We start from the raw sequence: 12961 nt of genomic DNA on the forward strand, positions 1-12961 counted from the left end.
CATTGCTCTACCAGCTCTTGTCATAAAACATTTGCCTCAGTGAGCATTGCATATGACTGTGCCATCCTTACTTTATGGGTTAATTATGATCCTATCGAAGATCGGCTTAGTCTGGGACTGGGGCTACAAGGGCCCGGGGCATGGGAGTCACGATCTAGATGTAGACAGACAGCCTTTGACCTGGAACTTGGACGGCAGGTAGGTAGCTCTGATTTTACCTCCCACGAGCTCTCAGCCATGTACAAGGGAGCTCCTCATTTTCTTTTGTACCTTGTTTTCTTTGGTATCTTTTGCGCCTCCGAGGTAACTCTTGACACTTTCCCCACAGGATCCTGGGCAGCGACTGTACTGAGTTCCTGTGAGCAAGGCCTGATCTGTTTACCTTACCTTTCCAGAACCTGAGGTCTATGGAGATGATTGCAGTGATGTCTTCAGTACGCCCGCCCACTATTGTTACGTGCAGTCCCCTTTGGAATCTGCCTCCATCACGTCTGCAAAGAAGTGGAGTCTTTGGAATTTGAACTTGCCTCAACTTGCATGAACCATAAAAACACAGCAGCACAGCCATCAGCGAGCATGGCAGCTTTGGCCTGGATTCTCTTTCATCCTGCCTCTGTATACAGACATCATCTGATCTACCAGGTGAACCCAAGAGGTTATGACGCACAGGCGCCAGGACAGTCAAAGCTTGCATGATTGACTAGAGCCAGTACCAAGACTTACATATACAAATAAGGCCACGGTGGGCCTTTTAAAAATATTTATTTATTTATTTATTATGTATACAATATTCTGTCTGTGTATATGCCAGAAGAGAGGGCACCAGATCTCATTACAGATGGTTGTGAGCCACCATGTGGTTGCTGGGAATTGAACTCAGGACCTTTGGAAGAGCAGGCAATGCCCTTAACCGCTAAGCCATCTCTCCAGCCCTATGTTGGGCCTTTTAGACTCAGGATAGCCACCAAAAACACAGTCATATGCCATGAGTGGGACCCTGGCGGGTGGCCCCACAATAAGGGAGGGACAAACATGGACAGACAGAACTTAAGTGGGAAGTTTTATTGGGGGAACGGAAGGAAGAGAGGAGAAGAGAAGAGAAAGAAAAGGAGAGAAAGAGAGAGAGGGAGAGAGAGAGAGAAAGAGAAGAAGAGACATGAAAAGTCCTGTCTACCCTTGGGGGTGGGGCGGGGGGATCGGGAGTGGGTCGAGTTAGTCTCTTAACGACACCTTTGCACCTGCATAGTGGTGTAACAGCCATCCATAGGACCCTGGGCTGGCTAGGGTACTGCCTGGGTTCATCCTGCCCGGTGACAGAGCCAGCACAATGCCTAAATCCTAACAACGACCCCAGGAGAAACCTCCCAGCTGAGTCCAGCCCTAACTGCGGAATCACGGAATCGGGAGTAAATACAAAGTTACTTTAATCCGTGTACTGATTACTTCAGAGTGGCAAGCTAGGCAGCTATAGAAAATGGACACAGAGCAGTTCCTGCCGGTAGTAGACTGGATAATTTCTCAAAAAAACAGATACTCAAGACCTGTTACCTGTGAATGTTAACTTATTTAGAAATAAACTTTGAAGATAAAATCATATTCAGATGATGTTTTAGCTGGAGATATAGCTAGGTTTGTAGAGTATTGTACCTAGCATGCGGAAAGCCCTGGGCTCTATGTCCAGCACCGCATAACCTAAGTGTGGTGGTATATACCTGTAATCCCAATATTCAGAGGGTTGAGACCCGAGGAGCAGAAGTTCAAGGGTTATCCTTGATTGCATAGTCAGTTCAAGGCCAGCCTAATCTGCCTGAGACTGGAAGAAGAGGAAGAAGAAATCAGACACAGCCATACTGGATTAGAAAAAGGATATGTGATTCTCTATCTAGAGACACAGAGGCGGGGATGGCAGTGGTTGAGCTGAGAGAGCAATGCTGAGAATTGCCAGGAGCTTCTAGAGCACTGCGGGATCGAATGACCCTAGCCAGGAGCTTCTAGAGCACTGCGGGATCGAATAACCCTATGCCAGGGGTCACCTAAGACCAATGGAAAACACAGATATTTACATTATGATTCATAACAGTAGCAAAATTACAGTTATGGAGGAGCAATGAAAATAATTTTATGTTTGGGGGTTACCATAACATGAGCAACTGTATTAAAGGGTTGCAGCCTCAGGAAGGTTGAGAACCACTGCCCTAGAAGCTCAGAAGAGGCAAGAAGATTCCTCCCACGGTATATTCGGAGGGGTATACCCTGGACAGCATCTCAGCTTCAGGGTTAGCCTCTAAATTTGAGAGAGCTTTGTAGAGAAGGCTGGCTTCGAACTCAGAGTCACCCGCCTCTGCCTCCTGAGTTCTGGGACTAAAGGTGTGCTCCACCATACCTGGCTTTATTTTCTTTTTAAGTTTTAAGATTATAATAAGTATGGGGCACACGCCTTTAATCCCAGCCCTTGGGAGGCAGAGGAAGGTGGATCTCTGCGAGTTCGAGGCCAGCCTGGCCTACAAAGTGACTTCTAGGACAGTCAGGGCTACACAGAGAAACCCTGTCTCAAAAAAAACAAAACAAAATAAAAAAGACCAAAAAAAAAAAAGATTATGATAAGCAAGGAAAGACTGAGGAAGAGCCCAGGCTGAAGGAGACTAAGGAGACATAGCAACCAAGTAGAACCTGAGTCACAGAATCCCGTGTTGGAACATAGTCGATGTGAAAACAGGACTGTACTGAAGGGAAGGCCGTACTTGGTTCCCCCCACCCCTTTGGGGTCCTGCCACCCAGCTCCCAAATAAATACATTTATTCTTACTTATGAACTCTCTGCCTTAGCTTGACTTGACTTATTTCTAGCCAGTTTTTTTTATTTAAATTAACCCATTTATCTTCCATGTTTTACCTCTCTACTTTTTATCTTTATTCTCTATGTCTTTCTTCCCTTCTTACTCTGAGGCTGCTTGTGTGGCTGGGTGGCCGGCCCCTGGTGTCCTCCTGTCCTGTCTTCCTTTTCCCACTCCTCTTCTTCCCCACCCCCCAGCCTAGAGTTCTCTTCCTATTTATTCTCTCTGCCTCGCAGCCCCTCTCTCCCTCTCCTGCCTTGCTATTGGCCATTCAGCTCTTTATTAGACCAATCAGGTGCTTTAGGCAGGCAAAGGAACACAGTTTCACAGAGTAAACAAATACAGCGTAAAAGAATGCAACACATCTTTGCATCATTAAACAAATGTTCCACAGCATAAACGAATGCAACACAACTTAAGCTTGTATTCCACGACATAAGACAGTGAGGTCAGTGTCAGCGTTTGCAGGGTGTTATGGATGTCAGAGATGGTGAGGATCTGGGGGGCTGTATGTGAGGATTCTCTTCATTTTTACAATCCCAAATTATCTCAGAACTTTGGAGAGCAAAAGCAGTCAGTGTTTGTAAGGATTTGCTTGATGTCTATATTGTTGACGAGGGCATCAGTTTCATGGAGTCTGAGGCCACAAATACTGTCTTTTCATTGTTATCTCTTGGCATGATATATCCAATCAATATGTGCAGATAAACAGATTCCACTTTAGACATGGAAAAAATGTCTGCGACATACTAAGTGGCAAAAATAGGATGCATGGGGCTAGGGGTGTAGCTCAGCTATTAGAGTGTTGCCTAGCATGCATGAAGTCTTGAACTTGTTCTCCAGCACTGACTAACCATCAGAAGATGGAGGCAGGAGGATCAGAAGTTCAAGATCTTCCTCAACTACACATCCAGTTCAAGGTCAGTCTAATTTTCATGAGATGCAGTCTAAAAAACAGGAAAATTTAAACAAACAAAAGAATAAGACACAAAATAACTCAAATAATCTGGACATGAGGGTGCACTCCTATAATCTTAGTGATTAAGAGCAGAAGGATTGCCAAAGAGTTGAGACTAATTTGGTCTATCCAGTGAGTTCCAGGCCAACCAGAACCACAAATCAGCACCTTTCTCAAACGTAATTACTTAATTAATTAAAATTTAAAAACAAATCAAAGCAAACGTGTGGAAGGTTCCCACTTTTAGCTTTGAAAACGCCTATGTCAAATTTGCATAAATAAAAAGACCGCCGGGTGGTGGTGGTACATGTCTTTAATCCCAGCACTTAGGAGGCAGAGGCAGGTGACTCTCTGAGTTCGAAGCCAGCCTTATCTACAAAGCAGGTTCCAGGTATATATGTATTTTTATTTTGTGTGTATGTGTGCTTTACTTGTAGGTACATCTGTCTCATGTGCATGCCTGGTGCCTACAGAAGAGGGCACTGGAGTCTCTGGAACTGGAGTTACTGACAGTTGTGAGCCACCATGCAGATGCTGTTAACAGAACCTGGGTCCTCTGCCAGAGCAGCAGGTGCTCTTAACCAGTGAACCATCTCTTCTGGTCTCCTCATTATGTAGTACTGGCTGGTCTGGAACTCACCATGTAGACCTGGTCAGCCTTGAACTCTCAGAGGTCCACCTGCCTCAGCCTCCTGAACGCTAGAATTAAAGACATGTGCCATCTCATCCAGCTGTCTTAAGACTTTTTAAGTGTACTGGTCTGAGGCTGGGAGATGGCTCCTCAGGTGTAGCACAGGCTAGCCACACAAGCCTCAAACCCTGAGTTCAATCCCTGGGACTCACACAGGGGTGGAAGGAGAGAATGTACCTCTGAAAGTTGTATCCCTGCCAATCATAAATGTAAGAGAAAGATCAGGAGTTCTTATACACCTGGGCTAAATCTGATGATCTTGTCTCAAGTAAAACAACAAACAGGGGCTGGAGAGATGGCTCAGTGGTTAAGAGCACTGACTGCTCTTCCAGAAGTCCTGTAGTTTGAGTTCCAGCAACCACATGGTGGTTCACAACCATCTATAGTGAGATCTGACGTCCCTCTTCTGCCATAAAGGTGCATACGTAGATAGGGCACTCATATCCATAAAATGAATAAACAAAATCTTTTTAAAAACGCAACAGAGACTAGTTAATTATTTTGTAGAGTGTCCCTTAATTTGCATGTGTGTGATATTTTCTTTTATGTAGATGCATGTTGTGCCTTAGTGGGCAGGGTGCCACAGATGTGACCTTCCCTCCTTGGTATGTTACATCCAGGGCCCATGATGTCATTATGTCCAATTACTAGTGGTGTTTACCTTGGTCACTTGGCTTAAGGTTTCTCCACTCCAAAGTCACAATTTTCTCCCTTTGAAATCAATACAAAAAATGTTTTGAGAGGACTGGAGAGATGGCTCAGCAGTTAAGAGCACTGGCTGCTCTTCCAGAGGGCCTGGGTTCAATTCCCAGCATCCACATGGCAGCTCACAATTGTTTGTAACTCCATTTCCAGGGGCTCTGACATCTTCACACCAATGCGCATAAAATAAAAAGTTTTTTAAAAAGTGTTTTGAGGCCAGACTTGGTGGCGCACACATTTAATCCCCGCACTTGGGAGGCAGAGACTCTATGAGTTCAAGGCAAAGCTGTCGACATAGTGAATTCTAAGCTGGAGAAATGTTGTGAGATGTTGTCTTTCAATACATATATTTTGGGGTGTGGGGGAGTATTCACCTGAGCACAAGCACATGCATCTCTGTGAAGGTGGCATGCAGAGGGGGACACTGAGTATCCTGTTCTGTCACTCTCCGCCTTATTCAGTGAGACAGGGGATACTCACTGAATGCAGAACTAGGTTGGTGGCCAGTGAGAGCCAGAGATGGCTTTACCCCCACTTGCCAAAGCCTCTCCACAGTGCCGAGGTCACAGTCTACCTTTTCAAGGGTGCTAGGATCTACACCCAGATCCTTTATGCTTGTACAGCAAGTTCCTTTACCCACTGAGCCATCTCTCTAGCCAGGGAAGATTATTATTATTATTATTTTGTTTTTTTGAGACAGGGTTTCTCTGTGTAACAGCCCTGGCTGTCCTGGAACTAGCTCTTGTAGACCAGGCTGGCCTCAAACTCACAGAGATCTGCCTGTCTTTGCCTCCTGAGTGCTGGGATTAAATGAGTGCACCACCACCAAACCAGCTACAAATACTTCTTCAAGTGACCCTTATAGAGTGTTTTACAGGGATGCAATGAGAGCATGAAACAGAGGGCCCTAACTCAGTTTGGGACAGTGGGGAAACCTTCCCTAAATGGCTGACATTAATACTAACTCCTGAGGGGTCAGAGGAACTTATCAGGGCAGAGGGCTAGGGGAAGGATGGGGAGAATGTTCCAGATACAGGGAATTGCATGCACAGCTCTGCATCCAGTGTTGATAGAGAAAGACTGAACAGGAAATGGTGAGTGACTATGGTGAGGCACAGAACTTGTTGGCCTGGAACAGCTTCCTCTCCTGGAGGCAGCAACTTCTTTCTGCCGGAGAAGGCACACCAAGAGAAAAGGACGGAAGGAGGGGCTAGAATATCCAGAGTTTCCGGTGCTCAGGAGAAGATGAACATCTACCTTTCTTTCTTCTTTCCTTCCTCCCTCCCTCCCTCCCTCCCTCCCTCTCTCTCTCTCTCTTTCTTTTTCTTTCTTTCTGAAATTTTCTCAATATTGGCAAGTAGCCAAACAACCTTCGAGGCACCAACTTTTCGCCTGTGCACGACTGAACTATTTCTTCAGCTGTCTCCCGTTGCATGGACCTTGAAGTTATTTTTGATTGTTGACTGTTATAAGCAATGCCATGATGAACCTTTTGGAATGGACAGCCCAGACACCTTCTCAACCTGTGAAAGTTTGCTCAGGGCTGAAGAGACTTACTACTGCTTACTACTGCTCTTGCAGAGGACTGGAATTCCATTCCTAGCATCAACATCAGGCTGTTCTCTCACTCCTGTTCCAGGACATCTGACACACTCTCTTTGCCCTCTAGGGTACCTCCCCCAAACATACACAAATAGTCAAAGAAATCTTTTTAGAAAAAGAAGGTGTGCTCCGAACAGCTAGTTACAGCATCTCACTCTTCAGACCCTCTGTCTGTCGCTTGCCCTCCACAGACTTTCCAAATCCCTGATACTCTCTTTCTCCGTCCTTCAAATTTCCTCAAGGTTCCAGTCAACTTTGCTGGGCCATGATGAAATCACCATTAATAAAGGCTCTGTGAGGTGGTGGGGATTTGGGTCTAACCTGGGACCAGAGCACATCAGGTCTTGGCTTGAGGGACCATTCCCAGTCAAATTCTGGCCTTACTGACTCTGCTGATATGAATCCTGGGTGGGGGGAAGGGCAAGGCAGAGGACTCTTCTTTAAGCACACAGGCTAGCAGGTCAGTAAACACGGTGTTTGTGGATTCATCCCTCCCCCAGCCCTGGTAAGGCTGGTGTGTGTGGAAGACATAAGGGCCCAGCGCTCAGGAACCAGAGAATCCACACTGCACAGGGACAGACCCTGGAGTCCTCTCAAGAGCAGCACGCAGGACCTTGGCCCCAGCTCTCGCCAGTGTCCCTCTGTGCCATTGCCTTTGTGTTGTAACTGGAATGTTACTATGGGAGTCAAAGGCCAACTTGACAGGATGGGGACAAAGGGTGGATAGGCAGAGCGGCTTTCCTTGTCCCTAAGGGATTCAATAGAAAACCTTTCTAGAATAATGCTAAATTTTTTTTTTTTTAGAAAAATAGCAATAACGACAATGTCTCTATGGACTGAACATTCTAGGCTTCTTGCTAAATCAGTGGTTCTCAATCTATGGGTTTTGACCTCTCTGAGGGGGCTTCCTAAATCAGGTATCCTGCATATCAAATATTTATATTACAATTCATAATCATAGCAAAATTAAAATTATCAAGTAGCAGCGAAATAATCTTCTGATTGGGAGTCACCAAAACATGAGGAACTGTGTTAAAGGGTCACAGCATTAGGGAGGCTGAGACACTGTGCTAAAGGGTCTTCATATAGTCTCTCGCTGGCCCCCTCCAGCGTGACCCCAGAATCCAGATCAGTCACCCTTCTCTTGGGAGTGCTTCAGGGAGACAGGCTCCCTACTACAAACTTTAAGAATTGATTTATTGTGTATGTGTGTGTGTGTGAAAAGTTTAAGAAGCCCTGCCCTAGAGAGATTTACGGCTGACCTAGCTGCACTCCCCATGTCTATCAAATGGGATGAAGAAAACTCAAGCTGCAGCTGTGTCCCACCCAAACACCCAGTACAGCACAGCAGAGCAGTCAGATGGGCCCAAGAAGTGCACAGCTTGGCTGTATGCTCTTGCTCCTCCAGGCTGTAGCCCCTCCTAAGCTGTCATCTGAACCCAGTGACAGTGCCCAGTAGTGGCACAAAACCCACTTTCCACTCCCAGTGCCACGGACACCAACCAGCCAGACTCCAGGCTGACTGCAGCACCTGGGCTTTCCCCAAGCCTCTTCTGGTAGACTTAGATCCCAGCATGTGGGCTGGTCATGGTGACCTACTTGAAAAGAATGTATATGGCTGTCTGCTTCTGGTGTTGAGTCAGGACCCAGGAGCTCTGAGGTTATTCCTGTCTAACCTGACCTTGCCTTGCTTTGGGCTCCCTGCAGCTGCTAGAGGGGGATGGGTGGCTGCCTGCTCACTCAGAGCTATGCTGGGGGTACTACTTGAATGTGTGTGTGTGTGTGTGTGTGTGTGTGTGTGTGTGTGTATGTGTGCTTGTCACTCTCTGCAGGTGTTGGTGTTTGCTCCGAGCACAGATGAATCCATGGTTTCAAGGCTTGCATGCATGTTTGTTGTAGATGTAGATGCAAGTTCATGTGACCATGGATGTTAGGGCTCAGCTGTAAAGCGCATGGCTTCCCTTGCAGAGGACCCTGGTTTGGTTCCCAGCACTCACGTGGCAACTTACAACTTTCTCCAGTTCTAAGAGAGCTAATCCCTTCTTCTGATCTCTGCGGGCAAAGTTCAAATGTGGTACACATATGTATATGTAAACAAAACACTCATACCCATAAAATTTATTTTGAAAAGAATATGCATGCGTGCATGCCACCAAAGGGCATGAGGTCTACAGTTCAACCCTCAGTACCACCAAAGAAGCATGATGGTATACTTCTGTAATGCCAACATTTGAGAGGTGGCGGGGAGGATTAAGTTCAAGGTCACCTTACTTGGCAACACAACTAATCCAAGACTGGTCCCAGAAGCAATTCATCCCCCTCTCTGCCCCTTGATTTAAGAGGTTCTGTTTCCAGAGATGCAGGGAAAGGAGCTCGACACGTGAGGATTACAGGATGATCTCGGGAGCCTGGCACACGGCGGCGCTGCCTTTGTTCTTATTCTGAACTTGGGACCTTAGCACCATAAGGTAAACCAGAGAAAGAGCATTTGGTCCCACCCCACTTCTGGCCTGCACCCAGAGGGATTCCGGGATTGGCATGGCTAGGCAGGAGTAGCTCCAGGCAGGAGCAGCTCTCTTGCAGGTGGAGGGATCTGCTGTTCCCATGGCTGGGCAGGCCTAGGCTCACATGGCTGTCAATGCCTGGGCCTGACTCAGGGACCAGCCATCCTGTGGGGCCAGTTCTGGGCTCACACACCCACAACTGCCTGTTCATATGCTCCTTCTGGTTCAACCCAGGCCCTGGGGCTCAGCTTCTCCTTCTCTGACCTGAAGGACACCACCCACAAAGTCCCCATCATCCTCTCACCTCCAGGGAAATGACAGGGGTCTGGTCAGTGGGGAGGGGCTTGGGACCTCTGATCAAGATGTCCCCTGGGACTCCCGTCTGGATCTTGTTCAGGTCCCCATTGTAGCTGCAGTGCAGACAGGGAACACATCCCTGCACACTTGTGTCCTCGCACCTGAGGCTCCATCATAGCCAAGCAGAGCCCTAATGAATGTCCGCTGACAAGGGGTCCCTCAGCCTGGGAACGCCATTCTCTTTTGTCTTCTGCTCATGAGGGGACACAAAAGAAACTGAAGAGGGGAAAAGATACTGCTAGTAGGAGATGCTATTCAAGGACAAAACATTCCCAGGCAAAGGAATAAGGTGACAGGCTGGGCGCCGAGGACAACCGTGGACTTGGGCCTTCCAAGTATTATTTAGATGCCGGAGCCAGAGAAGTAGATGCAGGCCAGTTCTTGTCTGGAATATTCATTCAACACTTCTGAGCACACTTGTGCTAGACTTGGGATGGTATACAGTGATCAAACAGATAGTAGACTCCAGTGTTCAGAAACACATTTTTGCTTTATTTTGACTGTCCTGACTCAATAAACATCTGTAATATGAATGAATAAATGAATGAAGGAAGGAAGATGTGACAGCCACTTTAAGGAAATAGGATGGAGGAAAGAGAAGTCAGCCATACTGAAGCGGAGAGCCCATACCTTAGGCAGGAAAGCTGTCCCATTGCGCAAATGTGAGATCGGAGTTTGGATCCCTAAACCCCATGCAAAAAGCTGGGCATGCAAAAAGAGGAACATGGGATGTACTCACTCATATTTGGTTTCTAGCCGTAAATAAAGGACATTGAGCTTATAATGCATATTCCTAGAGAACCTAAATAAGAAGGTGAACCCAAAGACAAACACATAGGCATCCTCATGAATATTAACCTTCATCAGGCGATGAAAGGAGACAGAGACAGAGGAGCACGGGACAGAAATCTCAAGGTCCAAATCAGGAGCAGAAGGAGACAGAGCACGAGCAAGGAACTCAGGACCGTGAGGGGTGCACCCACACACTGAGACAATGGGGATGTTCTCAGCTGGCCTGGGTCTGAAAAAGCATGGGATAAATCCGGACTAGCTGAACATAGAGGACAATGAGGAATACTGAGAACTCAGGAACAATCGCAGTGGGTTTTTGATCCTACTGCACATACTGGCTTTGGGGGAGCCTAGGCAGTTTGGATGCTCACCTTAGGAGACCTGGATAGACGTGGGCAGTCCTTGGGCTTCCCACAGGTCAGGGAACCCTGATTGCTCTTCGAGCAGATGAGGGAGGGGGACTTGATCGGGGGAGGGGGAGGGAAATGGGAGGCGGTTGCGGGGAGGAGGCAGAAATCCTTAATAAATAAATAAATTTAAAAAAAAAACAAAAAAAACTAAAAAAAAATAAAGTATCTATATTTGAATCAGATAACAAAAAAAAAAAAAAAAAAGCTGGGCATGGTCATGGTGTGCCCATAATCTCATCCTTGTGAGTGCAGAGGCAGGAGGACTGATGGAACTTGACCCGGTCTCAGGGAATGAGACAGAGATAAGGCGGCCCATCTGACATCCTCCTCTGGCCTCTTCACACTTGCATGTGTGCACCCCCCCCACACGCATGCACGTATCTCACATGCAAATACACCACACATGTTTGCACACAAAAATAAAGGTCTCCATGGTTTCCAGGGCAAGCCTCTGTAGTGGCTCGTACGGCTGCCACTGTGCCAGAGACGCTGGCGCGCTCGCTACTGATGCAATCTGCTGTGAAAATTTCCACAGTCCGCTGTGTTGAGCAAGCAGAGGCTGCAGAGGAGAGTCTGGATGGGACCTCCATCAGCTAGAAATGGATTGTCATAGAGGTCCAGACAGATGCAAGAAGGGTCAGCTGTAACAGGAAAGTGACCATTAAGTTGCCTAATACACCTGGAATGTGTCCTTAGGTCGGAGCATGTGGACAAATCCTGACATTGGCCTTGCTCCACATTCAAAGCGGTTAGACCATTGGAGCAGAGAAGTAGCATGTCCCTACAACAGCATGGTAGCCACTGCTGCTGCTACTCCTGGGGACCGAGGTTTGCTTGGTACGATAGAGAAGGCCAGACATAGATTCAGGCAGGCTGGCCAAACTGTCAGCTTCCAGACTGCTAGTGCCTTAGCCACTGAGATCTCCCCTTCCTCTATCTCCAGTTCCAAGCCCCACCTTGAAGAGACAAAGGTAAGCCCTAACCATGGGCATCTCCCAGAACATGATCTCTTTGGGCAGGCATGATGCCCAGTACCCCTAAGCAGACTTCATAATGAAGTTATATCTAAGCACTCCCTTAACAGGTCCCTTACAGAGCCCAAGATAGACTCAACATTCTGTACCATTTTTCTTAGGAGTGGTCCTCCCAATTAAATAAGCTTCAGGCTTTAAAACAAACCGTCAGCTCTGTAGAGCCAAGACTCATTGGCCCATTGACCAAACTTCATGAAGAACTCATGCCCATAGCAGGCTTAGGATCCATAATAAGGGCTCCAACTTAGACCAGACAGTGCCCTTTGCAGCCTAATGCAAGATTAGCCGAGATGCTGGGTTCAGAGTGCAGGGAGTCCTGTCAGCTATAGAAAGTTCAAGGAGTCGTCCTAGGTCATGTGGAAAGTGGAAAGTGGATCAAATAACACTTTAATGGGGCTCATATGGTCCATGGATAAGGCATTTCATGCTGACCCATGCTTGACCACTGGCTTAAAGTAAATTCTCTGATACAAGATACGACTGAACTGTGCACTCCAAAGGGGGAGGTTTCACAGTATAGGAAGTCTACCACTTACCAAAGGATGCTGAACAGTCATTTGCTGTGGCACTGTGAATAGGTTAGCCCCAGACATAGCTCGTCCAGAATGACATTGCTGCCATGAGGTCTCCGGGCTACCTCCAGCAGGCTTGGTCACTCAGCTAAGGCTGTGAAGGCGTGTCTATGTGTCTGCTAGATCCCCACTTGGGTTAAGAGACAGGGTGGTGGGTAGCTCTGAAAATAAGGTTCCGGCCCAGTTGGGGTCCCCAGGGACCATGGAGAGGTTTTGGTTATCTGTGGGTTTGTACCTATTTACTGCCTCTGCCCTTGGTACACTGTTAGCAAGCTCTGTGAGCCGGGCACATGCTCATGCCAAGAGAGTTAATAGTTAACCAGAAGGTGTGTGAGAGAGAGAGCAGAGAAGCCAGGCCAGTAGCTTATACATGGCTCCTGGAGTGGTATGCCTCCCTGTGCCCGAGCCATACTCTCTGCCCTTTTGTAGGGGTCCTAGACAGAGGTAAGACAAGAAGGTTAGGGCTCACATTAGGTTGTCCCCTAAGAGATCAACCTGGTTTCCAA

The sequence above is a fragment of the Microtus pennsylvanicus genome, chromosome 3 (assembly GCF_037038515.1).
Source record: "Microtus pennsylvanicus isolate mMicPen1 chromosome 3, mMicPen1.hap1, whole genome shotgun sequence".
Lineage (NCBI taxonomy): Eukaryota > Metazoa > Chordata > Mammalia > Rodentia > Cricetidae > Microtus > Microtus pennsylvanicus.